Raw genomic sequence first — 6,112 nt, 5'->3', positions numbered from 1 at the left:
TACCAAGGAGTGTGACTGCTAGATTATATGGTGGAAATATATTTAGTTTTGTAAGAAGCTGCCAAATTGTCTTCCAAAATAGCTGCACCATTTTGCATTGCCACCAACAATGAATTAGAATTCCTGTCGCTTGCCATCCTCACCGACATAAGGGATTGTCAGTATTTTGAATATTGGTCATTCTAATAACCATATAATGATATTTTATTGATGATTAAATTTTCCATTCTCTAATGTTATATGACCCTGAATATCTGTATACGTGTTTGGTGAAATATCAATAAAGGTCTTTCTCATATTTTTAAATTGAGTTGTTTGTTTTATTACTTTGAGTTTTATGAGTTTCTACATATTTTAAGATATTAAAAGTATTTTTCTTGCCTTCCTTTATTTTTGTTTTTGTTTTTGTTTTTAAATCTGATTTATCTGTATTTACATTCTTAGAATACTTTCATCTGTTTTCAGGGTCCTGGATATGGTTTTCATTTGAACAGGTAATCTTCTTTATAAATTAATAACTTATTCTCCTCCTTCTCTCTCATCATTTTAGGAAATGATTTGATCTGAAATAATTGTAATGAACTCCTTTTTCATGGGTTGCATTATATCTCCCAAAAGGTAGACTGAGATCCTCATCCCTAGTCCCTGTGAATGTAACTGCATTTGGAAAAGTGTCTTCAAAGATGAAACCAAATTAAGATGAAACCATGAGATGAGCCTAATTTGATGATACTAGTATCTTTATAAGAAAAGAAGAACAAACATGAACACAGAGATATGCAGGAAGAATGACATATGACTACAGAGGCAGATTTGGGGTGGAGTCTACAAATCACAGAAAACCAAGGATAATAGAATAGCATAAACTAAAAGAAGGGCTTGGAAAATATTCTCCCCTAGAGCCTTCAGAGAGAAGGCCTTGCTAACTCCTTATTTTGTACCTCTAGCCCCCCAAACGGTGAGAGAATAAATTTCTGTTGTTTTCAGGCACTTAGTTTGTAATATTTTATTATAGGAGCCCTAGGAAATAAAATGCTATATTCCTTACCTCAAATCATGTTGAAAAGTCATAGGTTTCTAAATCGGCCCCTCTTTCAGCCACGCTGTCCCTGCATTCCCTTCACAGACATGAATGGATTCCTCATCAGAAGTAAGTGATAACTTTTGTGATGATTCTCTTCCCTCTTCTGGTATGTCCTTTTCTGGTATGTCTTACATTTTAATACTCTTTGATTATTTTTCTTTGTTTTTTTCTAAATATGTGTTTCTTCTTTTGTATATGCAAGGGACTGTTCATCTCTGCTAAAGGACAAATGTTCTTATGTTCCCTATGGAACCTTGGATGGCAAGAGAAGACTGATAAATTCATATTCTGACAAATGGCAAATGAGGAATGGAAAGAGAACAGCTGAAGTACATTTGGGGTTGTTTACATTTTTTAGCATTTAGAAAAATGTTTGACTACTGATGTGCAGCAGGACATGCATTTCACTTCATGACCAAATTCACATACACATACATACATCCACACACAAATTTGATAGAAAAATCTCTCATGCATAAATAATTTAATGTTATAAGTCCTGTTATTTTCTATCCCATGATTTTACATTTAATGATATTATGTTTGTGATCTATTGAGTTACAGTAATAAATCTTGACTTGGAGTTTGAAAATCATTGCCCAGGTGGCTTGTTTTCTCCATGACCTGGCTTTGTGATGATCATTGTGTGAGATCCCATATTAGCTGAGCAATACAGAAATTAGGAAGCATTTGGGATCCTTCTTTTGGTTCCATTCAGGTAAATCTCTGATACATATCTGTTCATTTCATATTTCTCCTATATAGGAAAAAGAGCTGGGTGAGGTGGACCCCACCCATAATCCCTGTGACTCAGGAGGCTGAGGCAGGGGAATCACAAGTTCAAAGCCAGCCTCAGCAACTTAGGGAGGCCCTGAGCAACTTAGCGAGACCCTGTCTTAAAATAAAAAAATAAAAAGAACATGACTCAGTTGTTAGTTAAGGGAACCCAAGTTCAATTCCTTATACCAAAAAAGTTTTTTAAAAAGACATATTTTAAAGGGCTTATCAAAGGGATTTTTGCCTGAGAGAAGGTTACTACCTCAGTGATTTCTCAAGTTATTTTCTAGAAGGGGAAACTATGATTTCAACATCTGGCTTATCTGAAATCCAATTTCTTCTTGTTTTCTGTCCCTTTGTTGAAAAATAATTAAGTTTCATAAAGGGACATATTTTATATCAGCCAGCTAGGTCTTTAGTGCTGGATGATTCTTCTGTGTTTGATAAAGCCATTTGCAAACCAACTTCTAGTTAAAACCATCAAATCTGATATGTGAGCAAATTGTAACACAAATATAAGTTACATTGTCATAGAACTGTTAGAGATCAAGCATGAACCCCAACAGTAGGTTGTTGTACAAAGAGGACAGAGCATGCTGCTTTGTTGCTCACTGCTTTTCTGAATGGCTAACATCTGGAACTTGACTGTCATGTGAATGCTTCCACCACCTTCTAGGGCAGGACAGGGAAGGACCAGAGCAATTATCATTGCAAAGAGTTAATGGCAGGTGTCACACTTGCTTATTGCTTCTTGAAGCTTTCAGAATTTGATGTTTTTTTCATTAAATATCCTCACCTGTAGTTTTCTATTTGCCTTGAATTACTGAAATATACTAAGCATATCTCTCCAAGGACCTGGAGCCTCAGCATAATAGGCTCTTGCTAATAGCTTGAAACTGTACAGCAATCTAGTTTTAAAATACAGCACAAATCTTTATCTAAAAGAAGTAACACCTTGCTCTTGTGTTCGCAGAGTATGTTTTCACATTTCTGCTTGCAATGCATAGAAAGGGGGGAGGAAAGCTACAGAGAAATGATGCATTCTGGGCAAGGAGCCAATTTAAAAATCTGTTCTTTCCAGTTTGCTGTCACTTGTCGTGGTTAAACAAAACACGGAGGAGAAAAAGAGAAATTGGCTTCAGTGTAAATGTCAACATTCTGATTAAAGCAAACACAAAGCATTCAGAACTCTTGACAAAAAAAATTAAATTGAATTATGAAGGGTATGCAAATGGAGCCCTTCTTTTTTATGATTACCAGGACTTATGCATTTTGTATTTTCTGTCTAGGCTGAAGAAATCTTTGCTGCAGGACAAGGTGTTCAGGACTAGGAAAGGAAAGGTGAAAAACACATTTCCCAGATGATGAGAGCTGGAACCTACCAAAATACTGGTTCAGAAATAACCTCACACTTTACAAGTACTGGGGAAGTTTAGAAAGCTGACAGGAAGCCCTGGTGCTTTTAGTTTATCATCTTTCTGGTTAAGCCTGGTCCTTCCTCAGGACAACAAGAACAAAAAAGTATTTATTTAAGGGTTTCAAAACCTTTCATTTGTCCGAGGGGAGAGCATTAAGGAAACCCATATTAAAATGCAGATATGAAATGATACAGTGTCAGTTCTCCCCTATCTCCTTTAACACAGACTTCAGAAATTGAATTGTTTGAAATGCAGTTTGAAAGCATTCTCAGCATGCATCGTTGATATGAAATTTTAAAGGTAGCAGAATACACTCCATTTCAGTAATTAAAATTAATGAGAAAATGAAAAATGTTGTGCATTTGTTCCCCTTCCTGAGGGGAGAATGTACTTGCTATGTCAGATGAACATGTATGGTCCTGTTTTAGGAAACTGTACAGGATGTCTGTTTGTCTCACTGTATGTGAATAAGGTGATACACTAAATAGGAGAAATTTTTCCATCACCTTCTCTTCTTTATTCTCCATGATTCCTGGAACCATTGTGTTTCTGAAACATACCTTTGCCCAGAATTGTATATTTGCTTTCTGAGTTATCATTGCTCCTGTCTCTCCCCTCCTTGGGATATTCCAAAACTGTTTCCAAGGCTCTGGTGTTTTCTAACCATGCCATTCCCCACTCCTAAAGCTTAAATGACTACCATTTGGCTACCAGAAAAATCCAAACTCTGGTCTGAGGTTCAAGGCTTTCCCAAGTGGACACAGACTAACTCTACATTCATTTCATAGTTATCTACTGCTCTCTACAAATGTCAGTTTATTTTTCTTCACCTTCTTGCACCTGCAGTTAGCTAATTTTTTTCCTTCTCAACATGTTGTGTGCTTTTCCATTTTTGCAACTTTATTCTAGCTCACCTTTTCCTTGAAAGGACCTTCCTACATTTCTACCTACAAGACCACATATCTTCCAGTAGTACATTTAAAAAGTGTCCTTTTTCTTCAAATCTTCCCTTATTATTAAACTTATGAAATGTTATAAAATTGGAACTTTTATTACATTTGATTTGCACCTCTAGGAACATATTAATTATGCTTCATATTAGTTATATGTGTCTATGCTTCTTCTGCCTTAAACAAAGTGTAACAATGAAGCCCTTATTTGGTACATCTTCATATCCTGCATAAAACGAGTGCATTGTGAGGGCTGAGATAGCAATCCAGGTAACATACATCACTTATCAATGTTCCAATTCTCTTATTCATAAAATGAATACAATTATATTCTCTCTCTGTCTCTGAGGGCATGGTGGAAAGTAAAGGAGATAACATTTGTAAAATGCTATAGAGCTCTAAGCATTAGTTGTAATTTATATTATGTCATTTCTTATTATTGATAGCATATCTGATGAATAAATAAATGAATGGAGATAGCAATATATGTAAAAAGACATGAAAGCAGGAGCACCAAGTATTTGCCAGGCACTTTTCATCAACTGTTGGAGCTCTTGCTAGAAGCTTCAAAAGCAGGTATTACAATCGTGGACGTGTGGGTGAGGCTCAGCAGGCCTTATACAAGTAACTGGTCAGACTCCAAGACCTGTGTTTTCCTTAAATACTTAGGAATTTATTCCTTGAACTGTCCTGAATAACAAAGAAACTTTGTCAAGCTATAGACAGAGACAGTACAACTCAGCCCCACCGTGGGACCCTCCCTCTTCCCTCCATTAGATCAGAATAAATGATGCACCTCGGAGGACTAAACATACCTATTTCCATCCCCATTCCTGCCCCCACCCCGAACAAACATTTTTCATTCTGCTCTTCTTTCCTCAGACCCAAACTTGCCTAAAATTGCCCTAAATTTGTGTTCTGGTGCTTTTATCCTTTGGCTTAAAAATCCTTAAAGTTTCCTGTCACAAATGCAAATTTGTAGCCCCATTATAGGAGTGTCCTAGAAGATATTGATGAAAACTGTCCATGACCACACCCTGAGAGATAATGCTATAGACTGTCAGCTCAAATGTGTTTAGGGTGCACTCTGTTCCCATCACATAGAGAAGAGAAAAACTTCCATATGGTGTGCAGTGAGAGTCCTAATATTCTGTCTGATGAGGAGAATAGAGGTTTTCTGATATGAGTCTCCATTTTCAAGAAAATGAAGCCTGGAAAAGAGTTTAATAGGAATTAACTGGCCTAAGGAGTCAAAGTCCAAAATAATGGTTAGGGTGATTTGTAATAAAATTCTTATTCACTCAGCACTGACTTCTGGAGAAACCCACCCACCACATTGTCATTCACTGAAGGGGGCAGGACATAAAGCACCTCTCATCTCTGGGAGTTTGTAATCTGGATGTGACAACTACATTATCAAATAAGCAAAAACTATAAAGCCCGAACAGGAATTCCAAAGAGATTATCACAGATGTACTTTAAATAGGTGAATTAAAAGCACACATGCACACATTCTGTGCCTTTTATGTGCATCCTCGGAGATGGTGTGACACCAAGCAGGTGTTTTCAGAGAAGGTAAAGGCTCCTCCTCATCACAGCACCCAATCTTCCTGAGGAGAGCCGGACAGCCAGTGAGGCATTCCTAGCACTGGCTGCATTGCCTTATTTCAAATTTGTGTGCTCAGATTTGGGAAGGATGGTTTTTGTTGTTGTTTTCATGAGGAGAAAAACACACATTCCCTCCTTCAAAGTAAATATCCTGGAAGCCGTTGCAATTGTTCAGATTTCTTTAAAGACCTTCACGCCACTTACCATTGCTTTTTAGACTGCAGGGAACATAATGAAACTGAAGTCTCTCCTGGAGTTTTTATTCCTCTTCTTTC

The sequence above is a fragment of the Sciurus carolinensis genome, unplaced genomic scaffold (genome assembly GCF_902686445.1).
Source record: "Sciurus carolinensis unplaced genomic scaffold, mSciCar1.2, whole genome shotgun sequence".
NCBI lineage: Eukaryota > Metazoa > Chordata > Mammalia > Rodentia > Sciuridae > Sciurus > Sciurus carolinensis.
Note: the sequence above shows the minus strand (reverse complement) of the source record.